Source organism: Notothenia coriiceps, unplaced genomic scaffold (genome assembly GCF_000735185.1).
Source record: "Notothenia coriiceps isolate Sejong01 unplaced genomic scaffold, NC01 NC01_scaffold00002390, whole genome shotgun sequence".
Taxonomy (NCBI): Eukaryota; Metazoa; Chordata; class Actinopteri; order Perciformes; family Nototheniidae; genus Notothenia; species Notothenia coriiceps.
In genome coordinates this window covers 1-13,389 of record NW_011335091.1, presented here as the reverse complement: position 1 = coordinate 13,389, position 13,389 = coordinate 1, and the positions used below count along the sequence as shown (strand labels likewise).

Here is a 13,389-nt window from a genome sequence, read left to right as displayed (position 1 = left end):
ATTCTATACACAAAATGGCACAGAAAATAAGCACGGTAACGAACTACATGTAAAATGTATTACTTATGTACTGTACGAGTCATAGCTTTAGTGAGGCTGCATACAAGGAACACTCGCAGGTTCATTTTTTCCAGTTTATCAGCCCTTTAGCCAAAAAGTTGATTTCAGTCTCCAAGAAAAAGTGAGCCATAGCACTGAGACAAACCATCAACTAGACAGGGAAATAAAACCAAGTTCTCCACGGTTTCCTCCATAATTATGTTCTTGTCAGGATGGAAAAGCCTAGGAAACAAGATCAGATACTTCAGCTCTCCAGTGGAACCCGTATTAATGAAATAGTTTAAAGTGTGCTGGAGGCATCTCAAACGAAAAATCCAACTTTAAATATATAAAAACCTGGAGGGAGTCTGGTCCAATTTTGTCATTTAGCGAGGGTTTTGGGCTCTGCTTTGTAAGATCAAAGAGCAATACGACACGCATTGACACTCGGAGCGACACATCACGTAGAAGTCATATTCACATACTTTGCCACTGACAGCACTCACGGTAGACCATAATGCAATGCAATCGTGAGACATGCTGTGTTGAAAGGGAGCAACTAACTTTTCCCGGGGAAATAAATCCTGCTGCAACTCTCATAACAGACGTGTTTCAGCAGCTGCTAAAAATCAACAAGTTAAAGCCAGTCTCAGGTGGGGGGGAGCTGGGCTGGGGCATCAAGAGGAATTCTGGGAAATGTAATCAAACTGAAGAAAAGCTGAGGGAAAGTGGATACAACCAAAAAGACAACAGGATAACAGAATGTGTCCAAGATCCCAGCCTGATGATTTACAAAAGCGAAGGAAGGAATTTTCCTCTGAGGCAGGGCGTTCCACTCTTTTACCAAACAGCAAGGGAAACTCCAGTGACACACACATGCATTCCTGCCCAGATGCACGCATGAAAACACACACATTTGTAGGCATTTACGCACACATGCACTTGTTCTCCCTGTCTCCTCTTCTCCCCCTTTATTGCTCTTTTACAGCGGTTTCATGCACACGCTGTCTACCTCTCATGGCATATTCAGAGCATGAACACCCAGAGTCAGCAAGTCTGGACACAGCTGCTGAATATTCAGCCCCGCGCTCTTGCTTGCTCTCACCATCGCTGTCTTCTCCCACCTTATACTCTCCTTATTTTTCCCTTCTCTCCTGCTCCAATCTACTCCATTTCTGACTGCCTCCCCGTGTAGCTCTCCACAGCTCTGCCGCCGCCACCGCCTCTGCTCTCTGTGCTCCACTTTCATTAAGGGGCTCTCCTCTGATAGCCCTTCATATAACACTTAATCATCATAACAATAAGAGCACTCTCCCTCCAACGAATCACCTCGAGGGGCCGGTCCTAAAAGATCCTCCGCTAACTGATGTCATTAACTGCTCAAGCTGCTGATTGGCTGGGGCTGCGCAGGAGAGCCCGCCCCAGGTGTTTGACGGAGGGCTCAGTGGGAGCATGCAGGTCGGAGAGGCCAAGGACATTCCTCTAATGGAGAGGAGCGGAGAAAACACACACACACACACACACACACACACACACACACACACACACACACACACACACACACACACACACACACACACACACACACACACACACACACACACAAAGGCTCTTGCGGGGAGGCAGAAGACAAGGCGTGTTTGGTTTTTGCAGTCAAGAGAGAGATGAATAAGACTATTGAATAAGGGGGAGGGAGGTTTGAATAACAGTATTTTACATGAATGGATCTTCAGGGAAATGACTGCTTCAGTCGCTCCCTCTGCTCTCTATTTTTTGCTGCGATTTGACAACAGGCTTGTGTGTGTGTGTGTGTGTGTGTGTAGCGGGAGGAGGGGTTGCATTTTGGCTGATTGAGTCAATGCTGCTATCACGCTGTGGAACTGACAGCGTGCCATATTATGTTGTTGTGGGTGTGTGCATAGATGAACAGTGAAGGCGGCTTCACGCAGACCTAAACGCACACAAACAAAACTGCACAGCCACCACACAAACAAAACTGCACAGCCCACACACACACACACACACACACACACACACACACACACACACACACACACACACACACACACACACACACACAAATCACAGCTGTTCTCAGTTGCTATGCGGCAAGTCGCGCCATCGTCTCAGATAACACACACGCACAAGGGTGCGAGACGGGGACAGTAACACCACACTTGGCAGGGTCGGAAGGTCACAGGGGTATTGTGACAAAGTTGCCTAGCAACAAACACAGGGCACATATAGTTCCCAGGGTGATCTCCCATGTGAACCCCTGACCAAATCTGAATGTGGTTATGATGGATGCGGTGACAGGCCATGATTATTTCGCACCCGGCTCTTAACGTTAGCACAGAAATGTGTTTGAATCTGCTGGTGCATCATTATAGACTGCAATCCATCTTCAGCTATTGTTAGCACTCCGCACTTAGGAGGTTAGCATGGTGAGTTGCATCTAAAAAAAAAATCAACATATAGTCAGTGTTTTAGGCCACATTCTCACTTTTAAGCAAGTTCAGTTTGTTTGCAACCGGTAATGCTGTTAACTGTTTATTATGTTGACCCTTGAGGCTTACCATACCCCTTGCTCTACTGTAACCCTGTACAGCACACCCCTGCAGACAACATTAATACAGTAACAGGAAAGTGACGTTGAATGCAACTTACTAAAGTGTGTTTCCTCAGGACTGCAGTCAGCGCAGCGCATCTGTGTGCTGAATTCTTTATAGGTTATCACAGGAACAAGGCTCCAGTCCTCCCTACCTCCATCCCACAGAGTACGGTGATGTTCAGAAGCACAAACAGGGAGCTGGGAAGAAGATTGGGTTCTGCGAAAGCTGAATCACAATCGTTTTTTGGTAAAAGAGCACTTATCCAAGGCTGCGTTCAGACTGACATTTATTTAAATAAAGCCAGTTTTTCACCTCAGCAGGGGGTTTGAGCTATAAAGTTTAACTAGACTCAACCTTTGGTGCAGCGTAACGTCATCCAGCAAGGCCCTGCGGTGGCCAATCCGACGCATGGAAGCACAACATCCTGGTGGTTGACTTTGTATCGCGGGGCTTTCTATGGTTCACCTTCCGATTTCTGCAACTAAAGATAAAAGAATTGCTGCCATGATGACTTTCCACAGTTGTTAAATCATATCTGTGAATGCTACAAACTGCTGGGCTGGGATCTGATAACCCTTTACATGCATTCATCTTTAATTCCAGCTGATTTCTCAGTGGTGCATTAAAAAACGCACAAACGCAGCCCCCTGCGCGTTTTACACAGCAGGCGTGCTTTTATTCCGAATCCATGCTAAGTTGTAAATTTCGCATGCGACTGATTTGCGCCCTGACACCACCATACTGCACTCTTTTTAATCATTTGCCAAAAGTAATTAAGTCTTTGGGTTTGGTAAGAAATAGAAATAGAAATGCAGAACTTGCAGCAGTTTATTGTCTGCTGGAGGGGACAATATACCAATTTATATAGTCATGGGGAGTCCTGTTAGAGATGTGGGTTATTTAATGGACAAACATTTATTCTCTGACTTTTATTTAATAACTTGATCATTATTTAAGGTTTTTTTTTTAATTGTTTTGTTGCTTTAATGTTGAAGGCAGTTTCAGACAGAAGGTGAAATGGTATTTAATGGTAGACAGGTGGAGGAAAGGCATTTGTTTTTATAACGGGGCAAGCCAGGGGAAAAGGGAGACGTACAAAAAGCCATTGTTCTTTGTATTGTATTGTATTGTGTTGTCGAAACTTAAGACAATAAACCGCCCTGGTTTATATCCCTGCCTAAGATTTGCTACTTGGTAGCAGTTTGATTTTGAGTTTTTTTCTGAGGACAATTAGCCGCAACAAGTAGCACTGGAAAACTGGGGATGTTTCAAGTCGATCTTGAGGATTGGTATCAAGTCTGATCCAGGCACATTTTAATGGGCAAATCAAAGCTGGTCCAAATCCGATCCTACCTTTCTTTATCAAACTTTACTGAGTTTTGTCCACCTCAGCTTGCTAGTGCTGCAAAGCCCTAATGACAACCAGGCTCTGGAAGTGTTTCTCCGATATGAGGGGAATTAGAATGTGTTAATGCCAAAAAAAGATTTGGTCGCACCAGTGGTTGACTCAGTTCTGACACCCAGGTTGGCAAAAACATAGATTTGCCGAGATCCAATGGCAACAGATCTGTTATTAGTAGAAGTGTTTAGTTAGTTCACTTTCAATATGCTAAAATCATAGCTGTAATAAGTTACTTTTATATACAAGCGTAGTTTCCCTGGTCTATTGGTTTACTTCTACTGTTGCCTGTGAGAATACACAGTGTACACACACACCCCCACCCCCCCCACACACACACACACACACACACACACACACACACACACACACACACACACACACACACACACACACACACACACACACACACACACACACACACACACACAGTTTCCTATAAAAGAGTAAAAATAATGAAGTTCCCTGTTTCGGCATTACTCGCAACAAAGTGCTGTGCGCACTAAAAACCATCATAAAATCAATAAAATACATTTTTACAAATCGAGTTAAAAACAGTGGCCCTCCGTTTTTACCCTACTACCTCCTTTACTTATTGATGTCACATGTCAGCCCCTGTGCCTCCTCCATCTTTGCCGTCTCTTTCCACTGTGTGCAGTGGAACAAAGCAGCGATGGCAGAGAAACTTATCTTTAAAAAGAAACTGCACAGTGTTGTGGAATCATTTGGTAAACTGTCACAGAGAGCGAATCCTATCTCGGAGAATGCCACTCACACACACACACACACAACACACTTGCACACACAAGCTTACGAGCACACTCACGCACGCACAGACACACCAGGACTTTGGTGTTTACATCATATGGGAAGGTATTTTTTCCCCTCGCATTGCCAGGGAACAGGCCCACGCATGGACACACAGACGCTGACTAAGGCCCTAGGACTCCTGGGGGGTGGGGCGGGGTGCAGGGGCTTGTGCATGTGTTTGTGTGTGTGCATTTGTATAGAATTACTGTAGTTGATCTATGTCCAACTCCTACTTGTTGAAGTCAAGGGGGGGGGGAGGGGGGGGGGGGGGGGTGATGTGCTCGACTGTGGTTGCATGTGTGAGTGTATTTGTCTGTCTATAGGGCTGCTGGGAAATATATTTATATTATAGAGTGGCACAGTGCATTTTTGTTAGCCAACCCGGTTAGCATCACACGGAGTCGCTCGACAAAAAGCAATGGGATTTTTCCAAAGGTTTAAGAATATTCCATCCCACATTTATGATACTTACAAGTTTTTCCACATGTTAACACCACTTTTAGACTTTTTTTTGCATTAATGCATTTGCCAGATGTAAAAGCTAACGTTGGTCTATAAACACTCTACATCACTGTCGCATTGCTGTCGTATGACACAGCGTGAAAATCCTTGTGTTAACCACAGATCTTATTTCAGCCATTCAAACAAAAACAGGTTTAAAACACTGTTGACTTCATTACGAGGGAACCAAATGTGTCTGGGTTTTAGGACTTATTCCTGCACCATTCTTTATTGATAATATTACATAGCTGTCTTTTCCGGGTATTAAAGGCCTCATTACATTACATCTAGCTGTTGTGTTATTTGCTAAACACAATACTTTTACCCACTTAGCCATTGTAACATGGTAATATCAATAACATTGCAATGCTTGATTTTTCCAATATTTCCCAGAAAATTTAAATAAATGTATAGACTGTTTCAAACTGTCACTGACGGCTCCTCTTAAAAAGGGCCGGTAAAGAGCCTGAAATTGACGTTCATTGAAAAGTTTTATCTCCTTTCAAATCAGAATATTGTAGATGGTTTCCATGCCCATGTTATTATCCAATAAAGTTAGGCATGACAAGAAATGAATAACTCCCCTTTATGTTATCTTTGCAGCCATCTTAAGAGAAAGTGAGCCTTGGGGGACAATTAAAATGAAATTATTTTGACTTTGACAGTGCAGCTGAAACACACCTGGCTGAGATCTGCACTGTACTGAGTGCACTTCTGTAGTTTGTACAGCAACTATGATTTATTTGCGTTGTCGTCGTATGTGTGGTTTGTTTTTGTCTTTTGTTATTATTTATGCATGTGTGTGTTTGTTGTGCAGTGGTATCAAATCATCCTTAGTGGAATGTACCGAGGACCGTTTGTGGTTTGGTGTAAGCTGACGAGCTAATGCTAATCAGTTTATTCGAAGGAATACGCATATAGTGTGTGTAATGTGTGTTTATATTATTTGTTTGTGTGTTGCTCCATTCATAAACTGCTCAGTCACTGTTTGGTGTGATTTCCTTACAGTTTGGGGTTTGAGGTTAGAGATGGGAAGAAAAAAGGGCCGGCAGAGAGACAAAGAGTGTTTGTACATCTTTGAGTGTGTTAAAAGCTCCCATCCAACATTAGGTAGCGGATGTTCAGCCACAACACTTGGGGAACACAACAGAAGGCCTATTCAACCCAAGATGCAAATAGAGCACTCTTCCTCAGTGCTTCGCTCAAACGGCGTGCTAAAAACAGATATTTTCTGTGGAGAGCCGAAGAAGGCAAACCAGCAAATCATTCCTCATTCTCCATGACGCTGTGTTTTCTCTTGCTAAAATAAGAACTGGCACGTACAGTATGTGAGGAGACGACCCAGAATCATCTCGTTCTCCTTTCATTCACTGCCTGCCTGCGATTGTTGGCGAGCATCGGGATTGAGAATCAACAAAGGTCAGACATTCGCAGACGAAGGGCAGAAGGGCGATGGAGTTTCCAATTTGCGTGACGGTGGGATATCGTTTCAAATATAACCCCCTCTCGGGGGGCCGCAACAGGCTGCAACAATGTCTGTGAATCTTTAAAATGTCTCATGTTGCTAAAAAAAAACACAAACAGCACAATAAATATCTACTGTGAAGTCTTTCCACTTTAAGGGAAAGAAAGAAGGGGGAGAAGCAAACACATTATATAAATCAGACAGAACCTGAGGACACACACACACACACACACACACACACACACACACACACACACACACACACACACACACACACACACACACACACACACACACACACACACACACACACACACACACACACACACACACACACACACACACACACACACTTTATGACATCACTGTAGCTAGCCAGAAAGACAGCAGAGTCAGAGAGAGCCAAGCTGACGTCACCCCATTCGCTCAATGTCAATTACGTAATCAAGGGGTCCAACGCCTGCAGGACGGGCATGCTTTGTGTGGTTTGTTTTGTGTGTGTGATCGCATGTGGGGCAAGAACACATAATTGCAATCTCATGTGCGAGAGGAGACATAAAATGCGGCATGCTGATGACATCATTAGCGGGAGGCGGTGACATGGCGAGAGTGTTTGGGGAGAAGAGGAGGAGACGGAGCGCTGCAAACAGAGGAGTTACGCAACACAAATCAAACTCAACAGACTAGAAAGGGCCTTTTTTTGCCTTTTCTCCGTGTGTGTACAGTGTATACACAGTGTGTGTGTTAAGTGACTTTCCGCTCACACTTTTACTTGAGGCGAGGAGTGCATTAAAAACACACAAGCACTCAAGCACACTGCACTGAAATCCACACACACACACATACATATACATACAGCCTCTCTCCACCCCTCTACTTATAAACAAAGCTTCCTAAGGACAGGAAATCCTTCCACCCACGTTCCTGTGTTGCTCGGCAACCAGAGCAGCGTCACCGTGTGCATGTCTCCACCGCTGAAGACAACACACGAAGACGGAGACACGCAGAAACAGCAACTCCTTGAACTCCTTTGAAATGTACAGATAGCCACGCCAAAGTAAAAAAAAATACTAATACTCGACACAGCTGCCCTCCCATTCGTCAGCTATGGACCTAAACCAAACATGACATCACTGCTTGTAAATATAAAACCCTTTTCCCCTCCGTTTATTAAGTCTATTTTTACACCCGCTGACGTCTTTCCATATTGCTACTCTGTATGTGTATTTGTGTGAACGTGTGAGAATGCGCGCAGCAATAGCTCAGCATGAATCAGTACAGAGAGGCTAATTGAGCCGAGGTGCCCATCACTGTGGACAATGAATCCATTCTGAATCAGCAGGAGGCCTATTGAAGACAATTATAACCTGGGGGATTCATGAGAGCATTATTCTTCTAAGCCATTTTGGCCACTCAGGCTGGCTGTGTTGTCACTGCTATTTAAAACCTCGCTTTTAATTCTTCGGTTCTTTTAACATATGAACCAGCACATGAAAGGCGAAGGTCATCTAAGAAAAGATGGAAAATAAATAATCAACTACTGCAAACTCAGTAATCCACTTTTCTAATTTTGGGAAACCAAACAGAAAGTGGCACAAAATGTGTAAAACAGCATGATCTGGGTCCAAAAGTCACTGTCTGTTACAGCTGGTAAGTAACCCTAACCCTAAAGACATCATATACCTCATTCACACCAACGGTGTTTCAGGGCCAGTTCGGAGCTGGAGCTTGAAAAGCAACAGGTTTTCCTTTTCACACTGGTTCGTTTCAAGCACCAAAAAATTGTCCGGCTAGAGCAAAAGCACCGCATACGTAACGCTTACGTCGAGGCGGGGGTAGGGGCAGGGGCGGGATCAACTTCTGAACAACAACAAAAAGCGCACGTTTTATCCAGTTTGTACACAACGATGGAGAAACTTAACAAGCAGCAGTGGTCCACTGAAGAGACCAGCTACCTACTGGGAATCTGTTCTTCCGAAGAGGTATAGAGGACGCTGTAGCACAATATCGGCCCATTTGTTGTTGTTGTCGGTGTCAGCTGTGAGGGGTTTACGCGCGTTTGGCTTTATTAAGCAGGCACGCAAACAGTTACGTCATGACGCAAACGATGACGCAGCACCAGTCGGACTCTGGGCAGTGTGAAAAGAGCCGGAGCTAAACCGAAGAACCGGTTCTGAACCTGAAAAGCTCTAGCAGGGAACTTGAACCGGAGTTGCGTTGGTGTGAATGAGGTATTAGTCTATTTGTGTTGCCTATTCTTCAAATGTCAGTTCAGCTTACTGTAAATGTTTAGAAAGTCAACACAGGTCACACTTAATTTAAAAAAGTGAGCAATTAAAAAATGGGTATGTTAGGGCGTTGATGGTCCCTTAATGCAGCTCACGAAGGGGTTAAATATTGGGCATTTTAGAGCCATAGTTAAATCAATTTGATTCGGGACAATTTGGTTAAGATGCATTAGCTGTTAAAAGAAATGTCACAAATAAAAAAAAGCCTCCTGGAGTCTTAGTGGGTAAAGATGCATAGAACCGCAACGGCACTTGTTCAATTGCAGCAGTTGTTCTCCTAAACCCCTGACTTACAAAGCATGAACTACAAAGTAAGGGTCACATGGGCAACCATGCGCAAACTACCGCTAACGAGCTAACCAGATAGCATGTTTATTGCTGAATCACTATTATTGGTAGACTGGTTCCAGACCTCCCGATTGGTTCATAAATTCAAAAAGGTCTGTTGTTGTTCGGTCCACCTATCAGAGCTTTGTAGTCTTTATTTAACTTATCATTATGAAGTAAATGTTCAGCGCTGTAGAGTAATGACGCCATTAGCATTTTTCTTTAAGACATGATCTATCTTCGCAATTCTGTCGGACATAATGTACGATATCTCGGGGAAATTAAGGCTTGATTTATGGTACGAAGGTACCATAATGCAAAGTGCGCCAACCATTGCTCAAGCTAAACAGGAAGAGGTTATGTTATTGTTGTTCCTTGTAGCAATTGGTAGCATTGACCAGTTACCAAATCCCCAGTATTGGATATGGTTAGATGTAAACTGTCATCCCCTGTGCAGTTTTGTCCACTCCTTAAAAAAATAAAAGTAGATAGTCTAAATAAGTCCAAACAAGTTGCTATATTTGTCACAGCTACCATCAGCACTAACTTTAATACCAATTAGAAATGTGATGGAGGGAAAAATGAAAAGTTAGACAAGACTTTCAAATGAATTATCTATATTATTTAGTGACCATGGGAAATAAACCCATGGCAACATTATCGGCAGCACCATGAGGTACTAACAGAATATGAATCAGTGGATGCATCTTGACATCGCTGCAGCTTTGGTAAACAACTTATTGAACTATTTGACCATATATACAAATTAACAACACGATGAAGCTTTTAGCAGTGACATGCCAAGATACAAAACCCTTTGTCCTCTTTTCAGTGAGTAAACAATCCACAAAGGCCAAATCGTAGGTGCTCGTCTATAAAAGGAAACGAAGATATTTGCATCTCTTTTGCTGATAAGGTGCACTTCTGTAGTGTTTACTTCTTAGAACTACATGAAGTCTGGCGGTACACTTTTTTTTCCTGACTTTGTAGGGCTGCTCGATTATGGTAAAAATCATAATCTCGATTATTCGGGTCAATAACTGTAATTGCGATTATTAATTGACTTTGAAAATATCCATTTATTGGAGAGAAAAAAATGTGAACAGTATGTTTTTAACAGTTGATTACCCTGAACGTTAAGTATAATTCAACTGAAAACCCCCCAAAAAAAAAAAAAAAGAAATAATAAAAACCAATAATAAAAAATAAAAATAAATTAATAATAAAAAAATAATCGTTTTATTTCGATTACGTTGTTTTCGTAATCGTTGCAAGCCATAATCGCGATTAAAATACGATTAATTGAGCAGCCCTATGACTGTGCATGTTCTGCCATATGGCTCCTGGGGCCACAGCTGACCAAAGCACAGCAGTGGGTCATCGTGTAGCTCCAGGCACGGCTAATACAATCAGAACTATTTAAAAAAGAGGCGCTTTAGAGTATTTACGCTGAATAAATCATGCGCTGACATCTGTGCTTTTATTCAAAACACAGACTGTTCAATGCATTCACACATGAATCATCCATTATGGACTGTTTGGGTTGTGTTCAGGGAATCCGACTAACAACAGTTGTTCCGAGCGCACTAACCCATCCATACCAATTATCTGTGTCCAGGGTGGAGTCTGAATTCAATATTCAATTTACACAATTCAATCTCACATCAGAGCCTCAAAGCTGGAATAAGAAGTGGCGTCTATGGGGCCGGACAAAAACAGAGCGGGGTCCTCGGAGAATCACAACTGTCTCCAAAGTGAAAAAGAAGCGGGCTAACTGAACGCCAAACCACAGGGGTGTCCATTGAGAGACAGGGAGAGGTGGAGGGGCGAGAACTCCATTGAGCGCAGCCATGGGGGGTCAACATGTGAATGAACGTTTGGCATGGAGGTGAATTATGAATGAGCAGCACTCTGAGCGCTCCTGGAGAGAGCCCCCGTCTCCTCCACTTCCCTCCCATCTCTCCTCCTCCTTCCTGTCCTAAAAACCTCCATCTTCCTCTCTTCCGTCTCGGTTTCATCCCTCGCTACTGGATTGATCTCCTCATCTGCCTTATTCTCCGTCATCTGATCGCTCGTCCTCCCTACAGCCTCCCCCCTTTACTTAACCCTTCTTCATCTCCAGACCAGGAGGAAGGGCAGAGGTAGACACACACGCCGTCTGTCTGAAGAGACGACAGAACATTTGTTTCCCTGCACATACATATTTACACAGCCTCAGATGGCTACACACACATTTTTGAGACACACACACACACACGGGAGCAAAATATAATATAGAAGCAAACAGTCCTGCACGTGCAAAGGCCGCCGCATGCATTAAGTGAAAGGCTCTCAGGCACTGACACACACATTTCTCCCAGCTGTTATGCTGGCCACATAGTGAGTGTGTGTGTGTGTGTGTGTGTGTGTGTGTGTGTGTGTGTGTAATCCAATGTGCTGCTGCTCAGCCTGTGCCACGCTCTCTCCTCTGTTGCTGTGCGTCTGATCAGATCTGCCTCCCCTCAACCTGTTTGCCGTATATGGCACACATGCACGCGCACCCTTACACACATATATCACACACACAAGGAGCTGCTACTACGTATCAAGCTTCATTCAGTGTCAACCAGGAACACAGAAAATCCACTCTGTGCTGCTGAAGCAACCTCCAACCAGAAATTGTGTCAGAAAACTCTGCTCACACACACACAGTGGAGGAAAAATGGGATTTAACTTCAAGTAGCCTGCCTAAGAAGTGTGTGAGTGTGTGCTGGAATGGGATCAGTGTGTTCCTTAAAAAGTATCCACTCCTTTAGATCCCTTCACTCCAGTTCACAGCGGTCAGCTCGGCTCGCTTACACACTTTGGTCCCCTTTATAGCTGGTGGAAAAACAACCCGAAAAACTCTCACAAATGTATTTTTAGGCTAAACAGACACTTACTCACACACATTTTTGCCCACCCCTCACACAGACACACACCTCTTCTCTCCCCTTTAAGTGCAGAGCCAAGGAGCACGTGTCAACACCCCGCACACACACCTTCTCCAGACCCTGCATACGATACAGCCAAGAAAGACCCATAAAGTCACCTTAGGATCTTTCTGTGTTCCAGACGAGCCCCTTCTTCACTGTCTTCCTCTCCTCTGTCAGACTTCTCTCCTCCTCTCCTTCCGTCCTTCCTTCCTTCCTTCTTTCCGTCCGTCCGTCCTCTTTTCTCTCTTTCCCTATGTTTCGTCTCGGTTCTCGGTCAGTTCCCAGCGTTTCTCCCGAGCCCCTCCATATCCGCCCCGCCAGTCGTTTCTACCACCGAGCGAGCGTACCTTCACACACAAACACACACGCGCACACACACACGAGCCGCTGCGTTCCTATAGTCTCTCCCTCTGTTTATCCCCTCTCTCCCCTCTGTCGGAGAAGAGCTCGCAGAGTGTGTGTGAGTGCGTGTTTGTGTATGCTTGTGTGCGGGGACGTGTGTGTTTCTGTGCTCTGCCTTGCCCCGCCAGCAGCAGAGAGACGACTTCCCCCGGAGCCCGCCCCGGGTCCTAGCTCCGGTCAGGTTCACTGAAAGAATGCCATTGTGTATGGAAGGTATAAACAAAGATCGTCTATGGTTTTGACAACACGATGCACACATTTTTGGACTTATTTTTCATCTTTGATTTTGTTCCTATAACCTTATCATACCAACAAGCTTTACATATATTATAATTATAATAAATACATTACACAATACTGTTAACATGGCTGTACAATTTAGAATTGAATTGAAGAGAAAAAAAGGGGCTGTTCATTTCATATTTAGAAATAATAGCCTACAAAATATTTGAAGAAGAGACTTGTCTTCAACAAAGTCTGTTTTGGAGTAGTACACACACACACACACACACACACACACACACACACACACACACACACACACACACACACACACACACACACACACACACACACACACACACACACACAC

General features: G+C 44.0%; 1 protein-coding gene across 1 annotated transcript in view; it reads right to left on the bottom strand.

Moving 5' to 3' along the window:
* The window catches only part of LOC104967305 (forkhead box protein N3-like), a gene marked incomplete at its 3' end in the record, with an annotated part of 31,025 nt that extends 18,151 nt beyond the window's left edge, over nt 1-12,874 (bottom strand). Inside the window, exon 1 of the mRNA XM_010796720.1 lies at nt 12,512-12,874. The remainder of the gene's footprint in view (nt 1-12,511) is intronic.
* Between the last annotated feature and the right edge of the window lie 515 nt (nt 12,875-13,389).